Source organism: Heteronotia binoei, chromosome 9, assembly GCF_032191835.1.
Source record: "Heteronotia binoei isolate CCM8104 ecotype False Entrance Well chromosome 9, APGP_CSIRO_Hbin_v1, whole genome shotgun sequence".
NCBI classification, from domain to species: domain Eukaryota; kingdom Metazoa; phylum Chordata; class Lepidosauria; order Squamata; family Gekkonidae; genus Heteronotia; species Heteronotia binoei.
Genome location: NC_083231.1, coordinates 65,899,345 through 65,926,743, shown reverse-complemented (window position 1 = coordinate 65,926,743; position 27,399 = coordinate 65,899,345).

Genomic DNA, 27,399 nt, shown 5'->3' with positions numbered 1-27,399 from the left:
AGGCTAAACATCCCCAGCTCCTTCAAACATTCCTCATAAGACTTCGTCTCCAGACCCATCACCATCTTCGTCGCCCTCCTCTGGACTCGTTCTAGCTTGTCTATATCCTTTTTAAAATGTGGTGCCCAAAACTGAACACAATACTCCAGGTGAGGTCTTACCAGAGCAGAGTAAAGCGATACCATCACTTCACGTGATCTGGACACTATACTTCTGTTGATACAGCCCAAAATTGCATTTGCCTTTTTAGCCACCGCATCACACTGTTGTAGGGTGGCCATAATATCTGCAGGCCAGCCAGGGACACCTTGAGGGGGGAATGAATGTGTGTGTGCGCGTGCAAAGCGCGCGCTGCCGCAAACAGGAAGTGATGTCACTTCCGGTGATGTCATGCCACTGCCGGAAACAGGAAGTGACAATCTCCAGAGCCTCTGTTCAAACAATGAAGCCCATCACACAGCAGGTGATTGATTCTCTTAGACAACTGCAACCACCCCTCCTTTCAGTAAACCCCCCTCCAATAGCCAGACGCAGAAGCTAGTAATACTCACCCTCTGAAAACATGAAAATGACCACAATGAGAGAACAGAAGCTTGCTGGTTCAGACCAAAGGCCTGGCTGCTTCCACAGACGGTTTCCCATAATTGGTAAACAAGCCACCATGAAATTTATAGGCAGAACAACAAGGCAACAAATCTTCCCTCCATAAACTGTGCTCAGCTGGAGTTCAGGTTTTGTGATTCTGAACATAAAGTTTCTATTTAGCTATCACAGCTAACAACTGTTGATCCTTTGTCAAGTCCCTTTCTACAATCATCTAACAACAGTTGCCATAACTTGTGGCCATGAGTTCCACAAACTGTGAAGCATTTTTGTCTGTCCTCAATCCACTGGCTATCAAATTAATTGAATCCTGCTGCACTAATTGGCATTAGGGGTACCTAATGCCATAAAGTCACAGCTGACTTAGGTTTCCAAGGCAAGTGATCAAGCAGAACTTTGTTAGCCCTTGCCTTCCTCTGCAGAGTCTTCCTTGGTGGTCTCCCTTCCAAGTACTGACCCTGCTTAGCTTCCAGGATCTGACCAGAGGGCCTGAAGCAGCTGAAATTCCATCCGCTTGGAATCACTGGCCCACCTAAAGTAGACAGCAAGGACCCTCCAGAAACACATGTGCATGTCCCATCCTGCCCCGACAGTCAAGCCGCACAGGCGGACTTCCTTGGATCTTTTCACTTGGCTGCTTACCGAGAGGGCTGGGGAAACATCCCCCTCCCGAACCCAATACAGGCTTTTCAGGGAGTCAGAGGCCACCACATGGTTGAGGGCCCTCCAGAACTAGCCTTCCCAGTTTCCTTAGCCCCTGACGAAAGAGGCAGTGCCCTTTGCTCCTCCTGGCCACAGCCCGCCCGCCGGCCGAGAGCACCCAAGGGGGCAGCGAACGGGGCGGCAAGAGTCAAGGGCCGGGGGGGGAGAGGCAGCCTGGACGCTGAAGAGAGGAGGCAAGTCCGAGCCGCCCGGGCTGACCGCGGGTTCCCTGGCTGGGCAAGAAGGGCAGCAGCTGCGAGGGAGGCACTCTGCACTGGGGCCATGCCACCACCCCCGCGTCCGGAAAAGTCCGCTTTTGCGCCCACCTGGCTGGCAATAAGGGGGGCTGCGGCTTCCCCCCGCTGGAAAAGCTCACCCAGCTGAACTCCGGGAGCCCCAAGCGGCCGGCGCCTCCCTCCCTCCCACCTGTGCCCCGCTGGCCTTACCTGCCTCTGGCCTGGCGGCTCCCGGGCCTGCCACCGCCTCCCCCTGCACTCGCCCACCGGCCTCCTCGGCTCCTGCCAGTCCCCTCCCCGGAAGGGGGCCACAGGCGAAAGAGAGCGCAGCAGCCACAACAAAAGGATCCATTGGATCCATTTTAAAAAATTAAACATAAAAAAGCGGGATTTTGATTGGTCCTGGGTTAGCCAACCCGTGAGGCGGGCATTTGGGGGCAGGGGCGGGACTTTCCTGGGTGGGCGGGATGATCTGGCCACCCTACACTGTTGGCTCATGTTCAGCATATGATCCACTAAGACCCCTAGATCCTTTTCGCACATACCACTACTAAGACAAGTCTCCCCCATCCTATAGCTATGCATTGGATTTTTCCTACCTAAATGCAGAACTTTACATTTATCCCCGTTAAAATTAATTTAATTGATTTTACCCCAGTTTTCCAGCCTGCCAAGGTCATCCTGTATCCTGTTTCTGTCTTCTTCTGTGTTTGCAACCCCTCCCAATTTAGTATCATCTGCAAAATTAATAAGCAAAATTAATAAGCATTCCTTCTATTCCTTCATCCAAATCATTGATAAAGATGTTGAACAAAACAGGTCCCAGGACAGATCCTTGAGACGCTCCACTTGTCACTCCTCTCCAAGAGGATGAGGAACCATTCACAAGCACTCTTTGGATGCGATCTGTCAACCAGTTACAGACCCACCTAACGGTAACAGACTCCAAACCACATTTTACCAACTTGTCAACTAGTATGGGGAACTTATCAAAAGTCTTACTGAAATCAAGATAAACGATATCTACAGCATTCCCCTGATCCAGCAAGGTTGTCACTTTCTCAAAAAAAGAGATTAGGTTAGGCTAACATGACTTGTTCTTGAGAAAACCATGCTGGCTCTTAGTAATTACATCCATTCTTTCTAAATGTTCCAGGACCATTTGATGATTTGTTCTAAAACTTTTCCAGGTATAGACGTCAAGCTGACAGGTCGGTAGTTACCTGGATCATCTTTTTTCCCCTTCTTGAAGATGGGGACAACATTCGCCCGCCTCCAGTCTTCCGGCACCTCTCCTGTTCTCCAAGAATTCTCAAAAATAATAGCCAGAGGCTCAGAAATTACATCTGCAAGCTCTCTTAGAACCCTTGGATGCAATTCATCTGGCCCTGAGGACTTAGTTTCTTTTAAAGAAACTAGGTGTTTATGTACTACCCCTATGCTGATCCTAGGTTGGAACTTCATACCCTCCTTATATGTTCTGTTTTTGCCGTGTTGGGCACCGTTTCTCTCAGAAGAGAAGACTGAGGAAAAGTAGGAATTTAGCAGTTCCGCCCTCTCTTCAATACCCGTTACAATTTCACTTCTTTGCCCTCGCAATGGGTCTACCATGTCCTTGCTCTTTTTCTTACTCTGAACATAAGAAAATAACCCTTATTTGTTGTTTTTAGCATCTTTGGTGAGCCTAAGCTCATAGTGAGCTTTAGCTTTCCTAACTTTTTCTCTACAAACACTGGTAATTTGTTTATATTCATCCTTGGTTATAAGGCCCTCCTTCCAATCCTAAAGGAGTCTTTTTTATTTCTAAAGTCTTTAGAGAGCTGTTTATGGAGCCACTTCAGCTTCTTTAGGCTTTTTCCATTTTTTCTTCTCACAGAAAGTGATAGTGCTTTCAGTATTTCGCTTTTAAGAAACTCCCACCCTTCCTCCTAAATATTTCTGACCATGGGATTTTACCCAGCATAGTTCTAAGTTTATCAAAAGTTTGCCTTTCTGAAGTCCAGCCTATAAGGCTGACTACATATAGCTTTTCCCTTCGCTAAGACTGTAAATTCCAAAATCACATGGTCACTACTGCCCAGGATGCCCACTATTTCCACTTCTTCAATCAATTCTTCCTTGTTGGTGAGAATCAAATCCAAGATAGCAGCTCCCCTTCTTTCCTTCTTCACTTTCTGGAAAAGGAATTTGTCAGCAAGACAAGTCAGGAATCTATTTGACTTTTCATTTTTAGCAGAGTTGGACTTCCAACAGATGTCTGGGTAATTGAAATCTCCCATGATTTTTCAGTCACTGGTAAATGTGTTATTCAGTCACTGGTAAATGTGGCACCCCTTTCCCATCTCAGATGTTGTAGGCTAGTCAAAACAGTTCTATTTTGCAGGCCCTGCAGAATTGGGAAAGATCCTGTAGGGCCCTTATAGCCTCTGGGAGGGTGTTCCATAGCGCTGGCTCTGCCACAGAGAAGGCCCTGGTCCTGGTGGAAATCAGTCTGGCCTCCCTTGGTCCAGGGATGGAGAGAAGATTTTGCACTCGCGAATGCAGTTCTCTCTGGGGAACATGTGGGCAAAGGTGGTCCCATAGATAGTCAGGTCCCCGGCCATATACGGTTTTAAAGATCAATACCAGCACCTTGAAATAGATGCAGAATGCAATAGGCAGCCAGTGCACAGAAGTTGAATGTGCTCCTGTTGAGGAAGCATCATTAACAACCTTGTTGCAGCATTCTGTATTAGCTGCAGCTTCCAGATCTGAGTCACGGGCAACCCTATGTAGAGGGCATTACAGTAGTTTATTCTTGAGGTGACCATATCATGGATCACCATTGCTAAGTCACTACACTTCACATAGCATTGCCAATCCCTCTTTACCCTCACTCCCCAGTCTCCTGCTGGTTGCCAGATGGACCCTGGCAACCTATTATTTGTTCGTTTGCAGAATTTGTATCTCACCTTTCTGTCCTTACAAGGGTCACCAAGGCAGCTAACAATTTAAAACATATTTGATAAAATTACATTTAAAACCATTAAAAATCCTACCAAACACAAATCTTTAAAACAATTTAAAAAGAGTTAAAATACATACAAAACCAGTTACATGTATGTGTGATGGACTGTACTTTTAAGAAATGTAGAAGTGCTAAATAAACAGTGAAGGGTTAATTCTTTACAGAGCCAGAGCATTGAGTGACAAACTGTTCTAAGCAATCTGATTGGTTCAAATTAGCTGAGCAGAGAAAGATTTGAGAGCTGCATGCTGAGGAGACCATCAAGTCAGGTTTCTGCCTTCATTGAGTTGAGTACTGACAACCTGTCCTAGCTGAGTCAAATCAAGTACTGACAGTTTTGGAATTCAGCCCTGACTAGCAATAGTTTAACACAGAGAACTCAGGGAAAGTTGGCAAGGAAGTTGAGGAAGTTGAGGAAGTTGAGGAAGTAGATGCAGACTCCTATTCAAGTCAAAGAAATGGTATAGATTTTCTAGTGAGAGGAGAATTTCCCTACCCAGTCAAACAAGGTGTTAGCTCTGAAGAATGCAGGGATCCCTTGGATGTTGTGGTTAGAAACTGCCTGTAGAAAACTTAAGAGTCAGTTAAAAAGACAAATACTGGTGTTTCAAGAAAAGGGGTATGGGTATTGAAAAAAAGTGTACTACCCTTCTAGAAACCAAAAGAGAATACTCAAAGAATGAATCAGTGCCAGATTAAACCCTGTGGAGGTCCCTAAGCAGTCAAAATCTCAGGGGCCCTCTTGCAAATTGTCTCAGAGTTGGAGCACCCATCCTCCCCGTGGCCCTCGCTGCAGCTTGTGGGCACTTTCTCAAAAGCCCCTTTGATCAAGGTGTGGGGGAGAGGCAGAGAGAGGCAAACTTGGTGACAATGCTAGCAACAGCCTCACCAGGCAAAGAGCGGCTTAGTGGCTGGCTGCATGTGCAGGCTTCCAAGGGCTGCAAGCAGGGGGAAAACTGGGGGGACAAGCTGGCCTGGGGTCCCTAAAAGCATAGGGGCCCATGGGCCAGTGCCTGCTTGGCCTATTTGTTAATCTGGACCTGTAAATGCTGGAGTGTTTGGAAAACACTGGAACAAAAGCCTCTTAACATAAATATTTTAAGTAATTCTGAATAGCTTAAGAAACTCTCATTAACATGAAACATAAGAACTAAAGTCTGTGCATGTACTGGTTTTACCTTAGGATTTTTACCCCTGATTTCACCTGACTCTTCCTCTCTATGTTGAATAAAATATTTTGTTTTGAATAGAAAAACCTTGAGTGCCATTTAAGTTGTATAAATTAAAGGGGACTCCTATTCCTTCCTTCAGGTTCCTGGACTGAGCAAACAGCCAAAATATTATACTGTGACAGGGTGGGACATCCAGAATTCTTCAGAAAAGAAGAAAACAGACAACCAGGGCAGTTCAGTCACAAAAGGGAAAGAAAAACAGGGGAAATCTTACCTCTAAGGGAGAAAGTGGATGGGGGACATCATAGTATATATTAGAAACCAATTGCCATAATATGGGACCTATCTTGTGGAATTCCAGTGTGCAGTTTTATTCTCCTTTGCTTTTTTAATCTCCACATAAAGCCCATAAGACAAATCATTTGTAATTTGTGGGGGTGGGGTTGTCATCAATATGCCAATCATATTTGTGAGGAAAAACCCCCTTACAGAACATCGTGATTACCAGCTTGGTTGCCAGAGCACCTGGAGAAGTGACTCACACACTTCTGGCCAGAGAGGGTGGGTAAACCTATCCAGGGGAAAAGGGACTTATGCAGTACAAGCAGCCATAACGCTACAAAGGCACTCTAGACCGGTATAGAATACCCACCAGGAGAATGGAAGGCTTCCCGTTATTCCATATGACAACCATCCCAGCATTGGAGCAGAAGGAACTGCGCCGCCAGGACCTATCCAGGTGAATGGTTATGAAGTTCTGACCATGGAATCCACTGTGGAGGGCTAACACCACACGCAGCCATCTTCCTAACAGGCTTGACTCCATTCCAGCGAAGCGAACGGCTCACGTACACACCAGATGTCACCTATGCCTGCAAGCAACCCACCCACCTCAGGAGTGGTTAAATCATCCAACCACCACTTTCTTTGTTTAATGGAACTCTAGACAAAGACTGGTGCCCAGAAAAAAACAGAAGAAGAGGAAGACCAGCCAGAGCCAAGTTCCTTTGTACAAACTGGGTGTTACCTAGGCCATGATTTGACTCTCTATTGTCACCCTTTTAGATAAGTCTAATAGTCCTAAGCATCTCCCCACCCAAGTAATCTGTCTGTTCTTCTCCCCAACTGTCACTTTGGAGCCTCCCCCTGGTCCGTTTCAACCTGAAAGTTCTTTCGGGTATCCAGGATCCATACAAGTCCATTGGTCAAGAGCAAGCACCCAATTAGGTGCCACCAATGAACTTTCTATTGGTTGTCGCAGTAGTCCAGCCCTTATGGGCACTGCGAAACCTCCCTTTTTTGGGTGGTCATGCATCAGCTGACCACCTTCCTCCTCCCTCGTACCTCCCATTCCCTGAGGGCTCAAGGGAGTCCTTATAATCTGTGGACTAGCTACCCACGGGTGTGCTTCTATCAGTATCCCAACTTCCGCTGCATAGATCCATCCCCGATTCCTGATCAGTTTCGGGTCCCTTCTCCCACTTCCTCAATTATCGCCATTGGAGCCTTCCTCGAAGACTACAATAGGTAAATATCGCCCTGTTTGTCTACCCATGTGTTCCCCTATCTCTCTATCTATGTTTCCTAGGACTGAATGTGTGCTTTGATGAGTATTTTATCTTGTATGGAAGCCTATATTTTTCTTAATAAATTTTAATTGGTTTACTTAATATTAGAGTCCCTAATCTGTTAAGCATTACTTTTCTGGACATGGTAATCCTGTATACACAGGTAAAAAGATCCTGAGTGAGCCAGGTGCCCACCTGACAATTCCCCAACCTCGTTTTGAGGGCATTTTGGCTTACATATTCATCTCTATATATCCCTTTCCTCCTGGTAATGCTGTAAAGATCCTGAATCATTATCTGGCCATGGTAGTTAAGTGGCTAAAAGTGAAGAAATTGAAATTAAACCTTGACAAGACAGAGGTGATGTTGGTTGGGAAGGTGGAAGAGGTATTGAAAGTCATTATTCTTCCCACTTTTGAGGGAGTTCTGCTGACTCTTTCTGATTCAGTTTAAAGCCTTGGTGTCATATTGGAATTTACTGAAAAATGGTTTAATGCAACTGCAAAAAAGGGGGGGAGACGCTTTCTACCAACTCAACCTAGCTTGTAAAATGGCCCCTTAACTTGATATGGCCGACCTGACCACCTGGAACCATGCCACAGTCGGTCTGGACTACTATAGTGCGCTACGCATTAACCTGTTATCAAAATCCACTCAGAAATATCAACTGGACCAACTGGTCCTGAATGTCACAGCTCAGCTATTAGTGGGAGCTAGATGGAGGATACATATTAATCCCATTCTGCAGACACTCCATTGGCTGCCCATTTGTTGCCAAACCCAATTTAAGGGATTAGCTATCAAGTACAAAGCTCTTCATGGCCTTGGCACCCTTTTTTGTGGCACTGCAGAAGAATCAGCATGGATTCTGTTAGGGAAGATCTTGTCTCACTAACTTTTAGAGCTCTTTGAGGGGTTGGACAAACATGTGGACAAGGGTGATCCAGGAGATGTTGTTTACCTAGACTTCCAGAAAGCTTTGGATAAAATTTCTCATAAAAGGCTCCTAAGTAAACTCAGCAATCATGGGATAAGACGGCAAGTCCTCTGGTGGATTAACAACTGGTTAATTGACAGAAAACAGAGAATGAGTACAAATGGGCAATTTTCACAGTGGAAGGTGGTAAGCAGTAGGTACCACAGGGCTTGGTACTAGGTCTGGTGGTTTTTAACTTGTTCATGAATGATTTGGAGTTGGGTGTAAGAAATAAAGTGGCTAAGTTTGCAGATGACACTAAATTGTTCAGAGCAGTGAGAACCAGGGAGGACTGTGAGGTGCTCCAGATGGATCTGTTGAGGCTGGGCAAGTGCGCATCATTTATGAGGTTCAACATGGACAAGTGTAAAGTAATGCACATTGGAGCCCAAAATGCTTACGTACTGTATATGTTGATGGGGTCCAAACTGGGCATAACTGTCCAGAAGAGAGATCTTGGAGTCATGGTAGATAAATCACTGAAGATGCTGTGCTGTGGATTATTAGGAAGGGAATTGAAAACAGATCCGTCAGTATGATGCATGCCCCTGTATACATCTATGATGCAGCCTCATTTGGAATACCGTGTACAGTTCTGGTCACTGCACCTCAAAAAGGATATTTAGCAATGGAAAAGGTGCAAAAAATGATCAAGGGGATGCAACACATTCCCTATGAAGAAAGGTTAAAGAGATTAGGGGTCTTTAGCTTGGAGAAATTATAACTGAAGAATAACATGATAGCAGTTTTGGAAATTATGCATGGGACAGAGAAGGCAGAGAAAGAAGTATTTTTCTCCCCTTCTCACAATACAGGAACTTGTGGGCACTCAAAATTAATGAACTGTAGGCTTAGAACAGAAAAACGAAGTACATCTTCGGTCATAATAACTAACACAAGGAATTCACTGCCACAGGAAGTGGTGGCTGATACAAGCATAGACAACTTCAAGAGGGGATTGGATAAACACATAGAGCAGAGGTCCCTGAGTAGCTATTAGCTACATGGTACAGATGGAACACTATGTCTGGGGCGGTGATGCTCTGTATTCTTGGTGCTTGGGGGACAACAGTGGGAGGGCATCTGGCCCCGTTGGTGGACTTTTTGGTGGCACTTGGGCCATTGGCCTGATCCAACATGGCTTCTCTTATGTTCTTATGGAATTGACTGTATGTTCCTTAGAGACAAAGGATAGATTAGACATACTGTTTGTTTAACAGCCATGTAGTTCCTCTGCAGGCACCCTGTCTGAGTTGGCAAAAGTGCTCTTAGGTGTGGTGCTAGAGAAACCTAGATGGATCATTCAGAAAGACTTCAACATTAATGCAGAGAATACCTCACAAGGGCCAGCCCAAGATTTTATAGCTTCTTTGACTGTCTTTAACCTCTCTCAAGTCATGACAGGCCCAACACATCACAGAGGTCACACCTGCACTGAACCTTTGAGGGAAGAATTGATACCAGGGCTGGAGATTTGGCTGAAGCTGTTGTCTGACAACTACCCACTGAAAGCTAGGGTGAATGTGACTTACATAGGAGAAGGGGGTCTGGTTAAAATTGTGTTCTCACAGAAGTTCATGAATCTTACAGGATTCCAGAATATTCTAGGGAATTTTAGGATTCAAAAAATGTGCTCTGTTCAGGCTGCAGTGGAAGCACAGAATATGAAGATTCTTGAAAATATTGACAAGATTTCCCTCTGTCAACCTCTCTCACCCTGACCCAGCTATCTAGGCCCCTAGCGGAGAACTGATATTGTCTACTTACAGATGTAAAAGGGCACACAAGGCAGAAGTAAATGATACTTCATCATCACAGTACTGCATAGTTCAGCAGCTGTTTGACATGGATGGTGGCATGTTAAGTACATCTGAGGCTCAGGTTATAAATGGTCATGGTTGTCAATCACAGTATGTTTTCCTATCAACCATATTTACCATGAATTTCATGAAATTATAGTAAGTTCACAGCAAGGTGAGCCTAAGCAGCAATTTTCATTTTTTTAAAAATGTCATCATCATCAGTTTTGATTACTTTAATTGCTGTTTTCCAGGATTCTTTTGTTTCATGTACACCATTTTATGCCATTGTATGCACTTTGTAAGTGCATGCCTTTTTAATGCTATTTATATAGAAGTGAAGCAAACAGAATGTTAGAAAAATCATTAGGGGTGTATGCTCAGTAGAAACTGAGCCCAAAAAATACCCAATACAGGCATTTATGCCTTTGGAGTTCATTCACCATGAAGTTGCACAGCTTGGAGAAGGCAGGCATTTAAAGGGACAGCCCTTTTCCCCCTCCATTGGAAACAATAGAGGATTGGACCCCCTGTTTCAATTTTTTGGAACCTTGGGGAGGTGCAAGCAGCTATGTGGAAAATTTGGTGCCTCTGCCTCAAAACACACACACAAGTCCCAGATACCCCTGGACTAAGTCTTCATTATAGCCTATGAGGACTGTTGACTAGAATGATCCATATATTGGAGCCGGGGGGGGAATCAGCAATCCCAGTTACTTCCCAGATTCCAATACCATGCCAATATTGGGCTTTGGCAATATCAAGGAATACTGATATTTTTCAAGTTCAATATATCTGAAGATGAAAAATACCGTTGTTTTCTTAGCACAACCCTAAATTTAATTTAGAAGAAAAATCTGGCATGATGAAACAAAATATTTATTCATTTTCAGAGTTATTTATTTATTAAGGCAGTTATATCTCACACTTTCCGACTCAAGCAATTCCAGACAGCTTTCAAAAATGTATCCATAAAGAACAAAATATATGAATTAAAACAATATTCACACATTAATTTATGGAGCTGTTTCTTACCAGAACCACACATATGAATATAATAATTAAAGCAGCAAGTTTGCTAAATTCGTTGCCATCCCTTGGATACAGTTCATAATTTTTGAAACAATCTTAATATGAGCGCAACTGATTCTCATCAGATAATTAATGTGAATTCTAATATGACAATAACACAGACACCATATCCTCAGCTGGAATTTGCCAGAGCTTGTGGAGAAAGCAAACTTTATAGTCATACACAAATCTATGCTTTTGCTGATCAGGTCTGAGTGTGGCATGATTCCTTAACAATGTACATTTTCCCCTTATTTTTTCTTCAAAACTAAACAAATAAATGAGAAAATTTGCCAGCTGTTTGGTACTCATTTTTTATTAAAAGGAGTCAATTGCTCCCATTTAAATCTAGTTGCTCATGCAACTGTAGCTGCTGCTCAAAATAGTATTATATATTTACTGCATATTATCCAATTCATCAAGTGCATTCAATTTATTTAGTATTCTCCACATCTTTAGAGAGATTAAAGGTTTGAATTGCAGCTGCCAAATACAATCTAACTCAAGTCTGAATCTGTATTCTGGGCTTCAGGCAGATTCTCATGCAAAAAGTCTTCATGCTGTACATAGCCAGTCATCTTAAAGCCAGTAAAACTATACAGAAGAAGAAGATATTGGATTTATATCCCGCCCTCCACTCAGAATCTCAGAGTCTCAGAGTCTCCTTTACCTTCCTCCCCCACGACACCCTGTGAGGTGAGTGGGGCTGAGCTCTGATAGAAGCTGCCCTTTCAAGGACAACCTCTGCCAGAGCTATGGCTGACCCAAGGCCATCCCAGCAGGTGCAAGTGGAGAAGTGGGGAATCAAACCCGGTTCTCCCAGACAAGAGTCCACACACTTAACCACTACACCAAACTGGCTCTCTGTACAGAGGCACAGAGGTTAATTAAGAAGTGCTCTGGAAGTTGTGAAAAGGGAAATCAAAGACATTTCTTATTGTGGATTTCATTTTGATCATCTCTAACTAACTTGGATCATATAGTATCTCATTTTACCACTGCAAATATGTGAGTGGAGCAGAATTAAACTGGACACTCAAAATAGCACTACAGATATATGGTGGAAAAGAGCCATGGCTCAGTGGTAGAGCAGCAGCTTTGCATGCAGAAGGTTCCAGGTTTGGTCTTCAGCATCTCCAATTAAAAGGCTCAGGGTGTAGGTGATGCACAATATGTCCACCTGGGATCTTGTACAGCCACTGCCAGAGTTCACAGAACTGACCTTAATAGACCAATGGTCTAAATCACTATAAAGTAGCTTCAAGTGTGTTCGTGTAAGGTACCATTTTAAAAAATGTGAAGAGAATCCAAAAATGGAGAGGAGTGAAACAGAGGTGTAGAACTCTGGAAGTAACGAGATTAACTGAAAGTGCAAAACTGTTGGGATTCAGAAAAAAGAAGGAACTCATGTGGCATCAAGAGAGGGTGCAGCAGGAGGTACAAAAGAGATAGGAACACCAAGCAATGGAAGCACCAATAAGAGCTTTGGGGTTCAGCATGGTAAACACAATTTCCATAGGCAGACATCATTACAGGTTATTTGATTTTTGAAAATAAAATGTTTGGAAAATGACCCTGATCACAACACCAGTTTCATCACAAGCTGAATTTTCCATTGTTGGTACCTTTGTAATTTAAAACAGGTTATTTTGAGTAGTTTCACATCTGTGTAATTAGTGGCACTTAGCATGGCAACTGGCTGGCCAATGCTGGCACAGCCAGTGGCAGGCAGTGTGGTGTGGTGGTTAGAATGCTGGAGTACTATCAAAGAGATTCTGGTTCAAATCTCTGCTTGCCATGAAACTGGGTGGGTGACACAGAGAGAATCATTCTCTCTCAACCTAACTTACCTCACAGGTTTTTCTGAAGATAAACAGGGGAAAAGAACTATACTGGTCTGAGCTCCTTAGAAGAATGGTGGGATAAAAATGCACTAAATAAATCACTCTCACAAGTTTCTGGATCATGTATTTCCCAGAGTCTTGAATCTTTGTGTTCATACATCATTTTCTATCAGCTATATTTTAAGCATGTATGTTGCTATTTACTTGTCTTACATAGTTGGTGGAACTCATTATATTGGCCCATGCTCAAACTTACTGGAAGAAGAACATACAAATTATATGCAAGAACATACAAATTATATGTAAACCATTGAAGGCTTTATCTATATTGTGCTATAGCAATAATTTGCAACTGGATTTTTCTGAGTAGACAAGATTTTTCTGAGTAGACTTGAAAAATATTGCTGATAATAGGACAATAATATGTTCATCAATTATTGTTGAGAGAGTGCCCTCACCCAGATAATTCTTCCTACTGTCATTTGCTGATGGCAAGTTTCTGGTTGTTCATAACATATGGTTTGTGGCCAGTTCTGTTGTGGCCCCCATTTATAGAAGCAAATGCCTACTGGGGTCCATAAGATTCAGGGCCTTGAAGATACTTTTGTTTATATATACATTGATGGTGACTGGTATTGACTATTGTTTTGTCATTTGCTTAGATTGCTTTTATTGTTTTATAATTTTAATTTGTTAATCAATCCTTATCAGGCAGAGAAATAAGTCTCTAAGAAACAAAGAAAGGCCTGGCCCTTGAGAGTGACACCCAGCCTTTTGAAAGATTTCAGATCTGAGCTGCCAATGCCTTTCCCCTTTCCCCTCAGGATCACTGGCCCAAGAGAGCAATCAGTCTTCATAGCCTGTTCAGTCAGCCTTTGCTTATTGGCAGTGCAGTGCTATATAGGCCATGAAAAATCCCTTGGTAGGCTACAAAAGGACATTGTTTATACCGCAGGTCAATTATTTGCTGTTTTCAATTTCACCACATTCAGCATTCAATCTGCAAACCACATGCAGAATTCAATTACATTTTATTCTACCCCCAAAATACCTCAAAGATTTTGGTCAACTTCTCAGCTTTATAAACATATGGGGTTCGAAGAACCATATGTAGCAATCACTAAAATGTGGATTTCCAGAGGCATGATCAAAAGCTTGTTCCTGGAACTGAAACAGGCTGCACATGGCTAGGGGGGGATAAAAAGGAAGCCATCACACAAGAAATGCTTAGCAACCTCCTTATCTGATAGTTGTACCAACCATATCCTGTACTTCCTCAACAATATCCTTTACATGTGACAGTGACATGAGCACCATCCTTAATCCATGAGTCTGTGACAGGTGTCTTTCTACTAGGGCAGTGTGGGGTTTCTTTCTGGTTTCCCTTCTAAAATAATGGCCTGGCATAAGAAGTGAGGTTTCATGCCTGCTATTGCAAAAAATCCAATAAGGTGTTTTCTAAACCATCACTTTGCTATGTTGCATGTAGACTGACGGATAGAATGAGCACAAAAGCAAATATGCAATAAAAAAGATTTTTTTTATTACTTTAGGTATTTCTAGATGTCAGATAAAAATGAGAACTTTGCTAAAAAAAATTGCACAATGACAACTGTGCTTTATGGATAACATTCTACAGTTTGATGTATGAGGCAGAAAATACAAAACATATTGTGAAGTCCTACCTTGACATAATGATGGAGAGCTGTTTGAACTGCATTAAATCTGAGGAATGTATGAGACCACCATGAAACAGGCCGTCTTCCATGAAGAAATATCAAACTGGGAATTTTTTTTAAAAAAAACACCTACATTACTGTCTGCAGATGTTTTATTTTAATGCTAGGTTTTCGAACCCATACTTCAGTCTTAGGCACACTTGCTTGAAGTTGAAACTAAAAGCATTTATCTGACGATGTGGAGGTTGCTTCCCTGTGACATCTTTCTATGCTTATTCCAACCATGAAGGAATAAGAATTGCACTCTAAGAGAGCAATTCTAAGTCTTCAGTCTATTCAACAGAACTGTCTGACAGAAAGAGGTTCTTACAATTGCACTGTAAGTATGATAATGTAACTGTCCGGTCCTGGCATGGCTGTGCCTGGACTTGGGATGGCCCCTGAAGAAGAGACCATGCCAAACTGCCAGGCCCTAGCAACAGGGCTCCCGCACACACACAAGATGCCTCCACTCCCAAGCTAAAGCTCTGCCAGACCCTCATACTGCAGCTGTGAGAAGGAATGGTGATCAGGCAATCTGGAGGGAAGACAGGAAAAATTTAAGGAGTTGGCTTGGGCAGCCATAAGAACATGTTGGATCAGGCCAATGGCCCATCCAGTCTAACACTCTGTGTCACACTGATAAAGGTTTGGGTTTTCCCAAAGAGGCGGATGTAAATGAATTTGATACTATGATATATGAGCCCAAAAAACTGATTTCTAAAATTTACAGTTGGCTATTAGAGAATGAGATGCAAACTGAAACGGTTAAAGAAAGTTGGATAAGATGGCTACAAGACTTTGGCTACTCTATTGAATTAGAAGAATAGCATGTCGGATTTTAAGCGGTTGTCCAAACGTCAGCATCTGCGAATGGCGGTTAGCTCGTTCGAGTCCCGTTTTGAGATGACTGGGGCGCGGACTAATTTGATACTGCTTTAAATCCGGAACAAAGTTCTTCTGACGGTTCCTGAGTGACATTTCTCTGTTTGAACGCTCCATTGTTGGTGACTCGTTGGAAGCGCACCACTGCTTCCCGTCCAAGGCCCCCTGCAAGTGATATCACTGCACCAGTGAATGAGCGAGCGAATGTTGGCTCGATAAATCGTTTACCCGCCCCTATGTCCGGAAACAAAACTCACTTTTGAAGCTAGATGTGAACTAGATGTGAACTGATTTGAATTCCTGGTTTTTTTCTGCACGCGTAGTGCTCATTCTGGAAAAGTAGTGTCAACGGACTAGCAAAACTGTTAGTGATCCGACCCATTTAAAAGCGACACGCATCCCCACCCTCAAGAACGAGGTCATGGTGGGTGTTCAAGGTCTCTCGTGGAGAAGGAAGGAGACGCTGGATCTGCTCGATAGTGCAGATAGCGGGCATCACTGCGCCTGCGCTAATGCAGATTGACGTCTCATGAAACGAGGTCCGGTAGAGCACTCTGATCGACCAGCGATGGGACCCACATGGGATAGAACGGGAGCCCGGCTGTTGTCTGATCAGGAAATTGGTTGTGCGGATTATAATAGAAGCACGTTGCAGATGGATTTAATGGTGATTGTGACCGCACCCTTGATTATACAAACTGATTGTTTAATTCAAGAAATAGAAATATTTAATTCCAGAAATAAAAAGAGATACTGGGGGAAATTACAATAACAAGAGCTATAATCCAATACAGAGTAAGGTACTCTTTTCACTTTGGTTTCAGTGTTAAAAAACAAAAAAATCATGTTAAGCCTAGAAAGAGTGACAAGGTTATCAGGAAGAAGTGGCCAGGAGATTTATATTTGTTTGTTTACATTATCTATCATCTGCTTTTCTCACCTGGGCTCAAGGATACAGAGGAGTGGCCATGGGGGTCAGAATGAGGCAGTGGTGCCTCTTTGGTCCACTCGGGTGCCAGGTGGGTGAAAGGGGCAATGGGGATGCTGTGCCTCACTCCTTGCAGGGGAGGCAGCCAGCCGGGAGCGAGGCTGTGTGGCCTCCTTCATCCGCCTGGCTGCTGGGCAGGCAAAATGGGCCACAGGGCTGCTGTGTCTTGCTCCAAGGCTGTCTCTCCTTGCTGGGAAAGCAGCTGGGAGTGAGGTCACATGGCCTCTTTCATCCACCTGGCTGCTAGGCAGGCCAAAGGGGCCATGGGGCTGCTGTGCCTTTCTCTGAGGCTGTCTCCCATTGCAGGGGAAGCAGCCGGGAGCAAGGCCATGTGGCCTCCTTCATCCACCCAGGCACCAGTGAGTGAAAGGGGCCATGGGGCTGCTGTGCCTCACTCCAAGGATGCCTCCCCTGCAAGAAGAGGTAGCCTCAGAGAGAGGCCATTCTCCTCTGAGCCCAGCGGAGGAGAGCACACACTGGCCCCGCAATCCCACTGCTCTTAGAGTGGTGGAGAGATGGAAGAGAGCACCTGAAGGCACCCTGTGTTGAGGTGGCACCCAAGGCAGCCACTTACCTTGCCTACTCCCACCCGCTGGCCATGAGGATACACCAATACTATCAACAGGATGGGACATTCAATAAACAATGCAATAGGGTCATAGAAATAACCAGAAGTCTAAAAACAGAACAGAAACAAAGCATAAATATTAACTTGTCACATTACATTATGCAGACTTCCATAGTAGGATCCTAGTTCCAGCAAGCTCTACGCAGTAGTATAGACCACAATCCCTAATAATTTTTTTACAAGTAACCTTTGTGAATCTTTTAGTAGTAGTAGTAGTAGAAGAAGAAGATGATGGTGATGATAATGATATCGGATTAATATCCCACTCTATACTCTGAATCTCAGAGTCTCAGAGCGGTCAGAATCTCCTTTAACTCCCCCCCACAACAGGCACCCTGTGAGGTAGGTGGGGCTGAGAGAGCTCTCCCAGAAGTTGCCCTTTCAAGGAGAACACTGATGAGAGCTATGGCTGATCCAAGGCCATTCAAGGAGCTGCAAGTGGAATCAAACTCAGTTCTCCCAGATTAGAGTCTGTGCACTTAGCCACTACACCAAACTGACTCTCTTGAATATTTTGGTTTTGTAGAGTGGGACCCTTCCTGACCTCCTTGGGCAGCCCATTCCATAAGGTGGGGGGTCACAATGGAGAACATATACAGGCAGGCAGATGTTGATTCTGCCTATTTGCAGGTTGGCACCCTTCCCAATAAGCAAAGCAGAGCATGGGGGACAGGCAGTCTTGCATATATGTGAGTTCAAGGCCATGAAGGGCTTTGCATGTGATAGCTAATACCTGTAGCCATGCGGAAAAACCTATCCGCCACTATTCATGTATGGATTCTGAGACTCCATGGCTGGATGTTATTCACCACCTACATAGGATGGTATTATGCTTCTATTTATTACTGAGTCTGTGTTCTTTACTAGTTCAGTATGTCCAACTGGAGCAACATATGGCCCAGATTTACTGTAGCTACTTAAGCTACCTAACTTACATTTTGTTATGATGAAATAATATATAATTGGAAATAAGCCCAATTTTATTCAAGGGTGCTTACTCTCAAGGGAAAAAATACAACTGTAGCCTATGCAGTCTTCACCCTGCAAATAAGGATTTTCAGTTAAGGCTCTAGGTTTGAAGCAAAAATTAGTTTTAGTGCAATAAGTTCTTTTGAGGTGAGTAAAATATTTGAAAAATTAAAGTTGGAATGTGAACATAAAGAGTTTTAGGATTAGCTTCAAATAAAGCCCTCTAGCAGACTGAGAAAATTTGAACCATGAAGATCTGCCTGAAGGCAAACTAGTTTGCTTGCTAAACCTTTAGCATTTCCTTATACAAAAATAGGAAGTATCAGAAGTTTGTAAAAATATAAGACAGCTGCAGAAAAATAAAATACAGGTATGGGTAAAATATACAAATGTCCATAATGAGTACCTTGCTGTCTTTAGGATTTGGGGAAAGTATCTTTACATATTGCTATGCTTATAGAAGGTTGATGCGGAAGAATGTAAATATGGTCATTACTTTTAAGAGAGTGGGGCAACCCTGTAGGAAAACAAGAAACATTTTTGTTTACAGTCATAAATTGTGCACTTGTAACGCTCCTAAAGACATTTAAAATTACAATAATAGCTACCTTTTGTTATGATGAAATAAAATCAAAATAAACTATGACAAAAGAGCTGGATTTGAATAAATACCAGAGAGAATTTCAAATTAATAGATGTTTATGGTAAATAGTAAATGGAGGGGAGAAATGGGAAACTCATAATAAATTTACACACACACACTATGTCATCTTTCCCTCAGCATTTCCCCTTTTCTTGCTTTCTTCTGTCTTTCCACCTACCAACCAGCTTCCTTGTCTTCAGCTTTCTGACCTTCTCTCACCCTGGCAGCCTCTTCACAGGAAAGCTATGGTCCATTTGCACTGTGAGGAACCAGCAAAGGGGTTTCCTTCACTTTCCCAGTCTTTCCTTCCTCTTGTCAACCTCCATTTCCTCACCTTTCCCTGCTTCTTTCTCTTTCACACCAAATGAACAACGCACCTTTTATCTTCTCTTATTATGTTTACTTCATTTATATCTCACTTTTCTCTATAGTGGGGACTCAAGGCAGCTTACATAATATTCCTTGCAACAACCATGTGAGGTAGGTTAAGCTGAATGTGTGATTGGCTTAGTTACCCAGTGAGCATCTATAGCAAAATGGGGATTTGAACCCAGGTCCTACTCCAAAACTCTAACCACCACAACATGTTGGCTTCTTTGCTGTGTCTGCTGTTGAACAATAGCAAGCAGCTAGGCCTGGATTAGCCATGCAAGTGGTGTGGCAGCATGTCACTTGGTGGTTGCTGCCAGTCCTGCCCCAATAAGTCCTCCCTCAAAAGCCAAAACAGCCTTGGAAAGAGCCATGGCCCCCTTACTTTTATGGACAGAAACCAACTTGGAATGCTGGCAAAATTTTTGTGGTTGCCACTGAAGACATATGTTTCTTAAACTTGCAAGCATTCCTTTTATCATTTTGAATATTTTTAACAATCGCCTTCCAATTTATTTATTTAAGATTTGAGATTTTTTTAAAAAAACTGAGGCATTTTATATATTTGTAGAAAGATCTGTCTTTTCATTCATGGATAACATCTCCAGATTTAGGCATCCTCTAATTTGAGGATGTTGACTATTAGAAGATACAAATGGGGACCCAAAACAAAATGTTGCAGGTTATCACCCCAGGTGCCATTCCTGATTCTTCCTTTGGTTGCTGGATGCCAAGATTGAAGCAACGGTGTTACTGGTGGGTGGCTGGTGAGAGTCCTCCTGCTCATCCAGAAGACCACCTGAGTGCCTTTGGTCCCATCTCAGCATTAGCTGAGAGAGGAGAGTTCAGGAGGGCAGCTCAGGTGATGCCCCTAGAGACAATAGTGGCACCCATCACATGGGAAAGCTAGTCATCTTATTTACTTTCCTATGATATTTGGGTTAGTTCTGGATGGTGTAAGGGGGAGAAGAAAGAGACAATATTTGTTTGGGAGTCTGTTGTAGTTTTCAGCAGCCTTGCAGCTAGTCTGCGAAGTGGTTCTAAATCTCAGGTCAATTCACTCAGTGCACAGAACATCAGCTTCTGGTGACACCTTATGGATCATTTATGACGAAACAGGAGAATTATGGAATGCAAGCATCACATAAACATCCTAATTATTCCACTTATTCTGCCATCGTAAACACTTGCAATGGGTTTAGAAGGATGTTCAGAATCAAATTGTTATACTAGTACCTTTTCCCATGAGGTGTAGCTTCCTGTATGTTTGAATATTACGAAGTAACCAACTATTCCCATAACTATTAGTCAAAGTAATGAAACAACATGTCTAAGTATGCCTGCATACATGCATTGCATACTGAGCTATCATTATATTACAGAAATAATTCAAGACTGGATTATCCTATACAGACAAACTAATCCAGTTGTAAATCATTAGCCTAGTATCCAATCATTGCATGGATCTGACTCTGAACATCTCATCTCTTACCCTGAAACCCCTACAGGGTCACCATAACTTGTCTGACTTCACGGGGTGCTGGGAAGGATGCACCTTATGCTTGAAGGAAACAGCTAAAACCAGTAGTAACATCAGAAAACCAATATACATGAAATACAATGTATTTCACACAAAAAAATCAACACTTTAGTTTCTTTTGTTTCAGGAGCTGTAGGCTATGAGGTTGTGTCTATTTTGGAGGACTTGTTTTTCTAAGCATAACAGGATGGACTTTTTTTCTCGCCTTAGAAGCTGTAGTCCAGTGAATAATTAAAGTAAACAGGAAGACGGTGAATATTTCAAATATAATACTGTGTAAATATAACAGCTACAAATAAATATTTTCATGTGGTATATGTATGCAAAAATTAATCTGTCTCTAGTCTGTCTCTTGAGCTGTCACCTCTGCTTCCATTTTAAGAAGCAGTATAATTTTTTAAGAATGATTAATAAATAAGGAGATTTTGTTGTTAAATTCTTAATTGCTGAATTGATGCAGTTTGTGATCTAACGAGTTTCAGGGTAAGACTCCCTTCAAAAGTCTTAGGTTGTTCAATGAGTAGGAAGCAAACATCTGTTTTATAAATAAGTATGCCAGTGAAGCCTCCCTTGTGGTGCATGTACATAAGATAATTTTCATACCTTAATTAAATATCATTTTAATTAAAGCCCTTGTTGCCAAGAACAGGTGGCCTCACCAGATGTACAACTCAAGGGCCTCACCAGATGTACAACTTATCAAAAGGCCCCAAAAAACCAATGAAAGTAGTGTCTGGATCCCAGTATATCTCATTAACTGTACCTACACATTGTCTTCACATGTCCAACTGTAAAGACTTTTTTAAAGATGTAGAAATTAAATAACTTTTCTTTTGTGCCTCCTACACAACAGGGGAAATCTATCTATTCTATTCCTTATTATAGCTAGCCACTGTTCCACATAGCTTTGTCCCTTCAAATCCCTTTATTCTAAACATAGCTATTTTCATCAGTGGAAAAGCTGGATAGTTCCAACCGATCTTCCTCGCAATATCCTTGTACTGCCGGTTAAACTGAGAGTTGAGTGACAGGCCCAATGTCTCCCAGCATGTCAGCAATTCTCTGTAGGAGCCACTGTTCCAGGCATCATTTGTTCCAGTGTTGTAAGTTACACTTGGTCGATGGAAAGTTGTGATGGAGCTTCAAGAACCATGGCTACAGTACTATGAAAGTATGCAGCTACTGAGTAGCTAGCAGAACCTAGGCAGAAGCAGGAGATAACGTATACTAGTGGTTGCTTCCAAAGGGCAAGAAGCCCAGAGGAATTACTGTTTTTCTTGCTTTTGGTAGTAGGGCTGCTTGTATTAAGTCCAGACTGAAGATAAATACTTCCATAATTTCTAACTCCAAGTAGTAATTTTAGTCTTACGAGAACATCGAAAGTCCTTAAAGTTTCCAGGTCTGAAAGTTGTGGTTTTCCATATATGATGAGTGAAGCTCCATTGTAAAAGTATTGCCATATCTCCATGGATGTTGTATTTTCAGTGTCTGGCATGCATAGACTGAAATCTCTTTGTGCCTGAGGGTAACATGAAGTCTTCTTACCATTGTAAGACAAATTCTAGTCATCACCCAGGCTACATTGAACATGTGTATTTGTTTGCAAAATCTGGCTGATGTGTGGCAAATATCTTTTCATTCTTGGTTCATTTAACAGAATGCTGTATAATAAGTTTCTTGAACTAACAAAAACTTCAATTTGTTAAAACAATTATTTAAACTTAGCAGGCTTCAGGGTTCACTAATATTATCCAAGGGTGTGTTAACCGGATTTGGGGCAGTGCCCCACCCAAGAAACAATCACCAGGCGGGAGGCTTTGTTGTTCAGAGAAAACTGCTTTATTTTCACTTCTGCAGAGAGTGGAGAGAGGCCAGCCATGAGACCGCCTCTCTGCCAATTTGGCCAAGCCCTTTGCCTTATAAGACATCCCCGATGTCACATCCTATCTAGCTCTGTGGCTGTTTGCCATTGGAGCTCACAATCTACCTTGACCGGCCGATTTGGCTGAGGGCTTTAGCCGTATAAGGTAAAAGTTACAAATATCTCCGCCCAGCAACACTTCTTCTTGTCAGAACTTGTAACTTTATCTATATACTTAGCTAGAATGGTATTCAGTTAGCACAACTGACTCCATATTTGTGAACTTCACTAACCCTGTGATTCTGCATTTCAAACAAACACTAATCACTGAAGAGTGACGGATAAACATCTGCAGATGCCCCTTTGAAATTTCCAGTTCTGACACCTTTTATAAAACCAATTTTGCCCTTGTGATTGATTAATTCTTTGTTGTGCACTCTACTCACTATTTATGCTGAATATTATAAATCACTATACTTATAACAGTTGTCTTGTTAGCATATAAAAAAAGAAAGAAGCATTTTACTTTTGCAGGCTTAAGAGGCTGATGTATAGGAAAACGAGCAGGGAGGGGGAGTGAGTCCAATACTACCGTATCTTACCCTAAAGCTAGAGGGTTGCTAAGAAACTACTATAGGAAATGGCCTAACCACCAAGCCACATCGAGGGAGGCAGGAAGCCAGTAGCAGAGAAACGATTACACACAGCTTATACTTGGCGTCCCTGGCTAGCTACTTACTTGTCCTTTGCTCATGCTAAATATTGATTAAGCCTTTTGTTTCATGGCAAGCCTTAAAAAAGATGAAAAGCATTTTTATTCTTTCAGGGTCAGAAAGGGCTAAGATCTACAAGGGAACAGTAAGAGGGACTGGGTCTGATATCAACAGGTGTTAATGAACCAGATGCTAACGGGTTGTTGACAAGTTGCAGTAAGAAGTAGCTTGCCCACAAACCCACATCAGGAAGCTAGCACATAACAGTTCGACTGTCAGCAGCTGGGGAAGGGTGGGGGCCTTCTGACTTTTATACCTCCTCTTTCATTGAATTAATGAACCTTATTTTATTCTGTCAGGTGTAACCAGAAAATTTTGGGTGGCAGGGCATTGAGAAATCCTGTGGGGCTGGGGAGCAAGGGAAAGAGAGACTGAGGATTTGGAAGCTGCCCACAAAATAGCTCCTCCGCTCACAGCCAGCAGAAGAGAAAGAGGACTCAGCTTCAAGAGAGTGGAAGGTTGAGATCTACTCCTCCCTCTACTGCCCTCGTGATTCTACTAGATTTCTCATCTACATAAGCTGAGGAGGAGTAAATCTCTAACTGCAATCACACACATGAAATAATGCACTTGTAGGTACAAGAGCCTCATGGCGCAGAGTGGTAAAGCTACATTACTGCAGTCTAACGCTCTGCTCATGACCTGAGTTCAATCCTGGCAGATGCTGGGTTCAGATAGCTGGCACAAGGTTGACTCAGCCTTCCATCCTTCCGAGGTTGGTAAAATGAGTACCCAGCTTGCTGGGGGAGGGGGAGTGTAGATGACTGGGGAAGGCAATGGCAAACCACTCTGCCATGAAAATGTCGCAACGCCACCCCAGAGTTGGAAACGACTGGTGCTTGTACAGGGGACAGCCTTTAACTTTACCTTTAGGTTCTTACACACTACACTTTAATCCTGGTTCAACCTGTCCCCAAATTGACATTCTATACTACATTCAATTCTTATCTCAGTTTTTTCTCATTTCTACCCTACACTCGAGTTCACCCCTGTTTTTATCTTAGGTCTTCCCACCCCTGTTTCTACACTGCACTGAGTTCACCTCAGTTTTGGCCAACAATTGTCCCAGGAAATATGGATGCTGTTTTGTCCAGGGGTTTTCTGCAAGGTAAATGAATGTGAGTCGAACTCAGAGGAAACCCAAGTAGAGGTCCAAGTGCAGAAAGGGCCTTAATCCATTTTCAATGCAGTTTCCGACTGGATTTTACTGTGTGAACTGGCAAAATCCAGTTGGAAACTGCATTGAAAGTGGATTCAAAGCGCATTATTTAGTGTGCATGATTGCAGCCTCTGACTCTCTCTCTTTTGCAATTTTATTTTATTTTATTTTTCATTTTAAAAACCTATTTCTTTTTCATCCCAGAAAAAAGAAAATAACACTGAGGCTTCCCTGAAGAGGGACGTCGCTCCGGAATAAGGTAAGTGTGAAAACGACCACTGTTTCCCACAATGGCTTGGCAGCTGATCCTAGAAAGACTACAAACAAGGCACAGGGAAACCTTGTCAGTATAGCTCAATACTGTCTATTCTGAATGGCAGCCACTCTCCAGCATCCTGGGTAGAGTTTCTGTTTGTTTGTTTGTTTTTGTAATATCTGAGATCCTTAAATTGGACAGGTCAAGAAGTGAACATGAACTTTAATATGCAAAACATGTATTTTACCACTGAGAGATGGCTCCTCCCAAGAGAGACAGCATGGCTGATATGATTTAATAAGGCCTTGATGCCCAGAAAGAGGCTAGAGTAACTTTTTAAAAAGTGGTTTTTAAAAAGTGGTTTTAAAAAAACCATTTTTTTTCTTTTTTAGGCAAAATTTATTAAAATGTTGTAGGCCCTAAAATTTCATTTTTTGTCAGTGAGGAGGGCTGTATTATGCCTTTTGTGGACCCTAGGCACTTCTGCCTTTGTGGACCTTCTCACTATAAGGAAATCAATAGTAAAAATTATTTTTATACAATTTTAAATACTTCATATTTTTTTCTGTTTTAGGCAAAATTTATTAGATCTTTGTGGAGGGCATTCAAGCCTCATTCTTTAGACAAATTCTTGGTATGCCAAAATGTGTGTCCTGCTTTGCTCTCTGCTCTGAAGTGGGTCAGTCTTTGGTGGAGACAAAACCCTGGATTGCAGTATTTAAATTCTGGTTCAAAATTCACTTTAGAACAGATCCTAACAGCCTTCTTTATGAAAAGAGACCCATATATTTCATCCTGGACAGCAGTGCTTATGTCCAAACTTAACCAGTTGGGGGTAGAGGTTGATGATTTTTTTTTACTTCTGATGAGTCATATATCTTCAGATGTATTAAATTGAGACTGTGGGAGTTGGAAGAAATGAAACTACGGCCAACAGACCCTTATATTTGCTCCCCAGCTTCCTTAGGTCTTTATGCTTTCTGTGGCAAAATGCCCCATTTTCTATCAGACTTAACCATTCCAAGTTATTGCAAGGCATTTATGTTGGCTAGACTAAATGCGTTTCCCTCCAAAGTTTTACAAGGGAGATATCATCGAGTCCCTTTAGGTGACAGACTCTGTTCCTGTGGAGCGAATATTCCTGACTCAATTCATCATATATTGCTTGATTGTTCCTTTTATCATAATCTCCATAAAGATTTATTTTGTAAGCTTTCTTTCTCCCCAGAATTTGTCTATTCTGCCACCCTGTTATTATTTATTGAATGATACTGAGGGGGAGGTTAGCAAGGCTGTGGCAAAATTTTTGGCTGACATCCTTACATTTAAATCTGACCATGTATGAATGCATCTGTAAGCTCGGTTTCATTTTGATTTTATCTCCAATGTTTAAATTTTTATATTCTGTGTATTTTTATTTGCAACTGTTATGCCATTAAAGGTTTGGTATGGTATGGTATTAGATCTTTGTAAGCCCTAAAATGTCATTCTTTTTGTAAGAAAAAAATTAAAACTTTTTATTTGATCCTAAAAAAATTATTTTTCCCCTTCTGATTTTAAAAGAAATTACAACGTTTTCATGGCCCCTAAGAGTATTGTGGGTCCTAGGCACTGTGCCTGCTGTGTCTACACAATTTTACATTTAGGGCTCCAGGGTAATCTCTTGCCTTGTACATTTTACCGAACATTCATTTTTCATTTCATTTCCACTGAATGTTTTTACCCTGCTTAAAAGGAAAACAATAGTACACAAAGAGGTTCAGTTTCTGCACTGGGCAGTCACATATATTATATTTTCTGCAGCAAACAATTTTTGACACTTGATTTGAAACCTTAGATACCTCAAGGTGTATCTACATAAGAATAATAATCATAAAATCTCAGAGCTTTCCGTTTGGTGTAATGAATTTATGTGTGTGTATGAATTGCTGTAAAAATAAATGAACACATTGCCTCTGTGAGGTGTCTTGAGCATGGTAGATTTTTTTTAAGAAAATGCCCCACATATTGAGCAACTGAATTGAATTATTAATCCTTAAGTATCTGCATTTTATAGCCTTATTTTTCTTGTCTGCAGAACTGGCTGAACTATCAAATGATTTAACGTACTACAGAACACACTTTGAAAGCATATTTGCAACATCCACTTTTTTTAGGAGTAGGAGAGTCAATGTACTCTTCCTCCTAGCATACTGTGTTTTTATTGCTTGGTCGCACATCATTCTATCCATTCCACAAAGATAAAATAATTACTCATGAGTTAGCACTCTTGCCTAGCATGAGTAATGCTCAGAAAAAAAAACATTCCAGTATTTGAACTGGAACTAACTGTGAAGCACAGCAACTACTGGCAGGTGTAGAACCTCCATTCACAGTTATTGCATGTGATTGCAAGTCCCCCATGCCACCAAGCAATAGATAGTTCACTTGAAAGTGCGTCACAAGTAAACCTGGCACAATGGAAATTTACACATCTACCACAAAAACCCTTCAAATAGATTAGATGAACCAGAGACAGCACAAATTACAGACTATAATACCACATATATCCAGCATATTATTAAGAATGGAAGCATATAGACAGTCTAGAACAGGGGTGGCCAAACTTGCTTAATGTACAAGTCACAAAGAA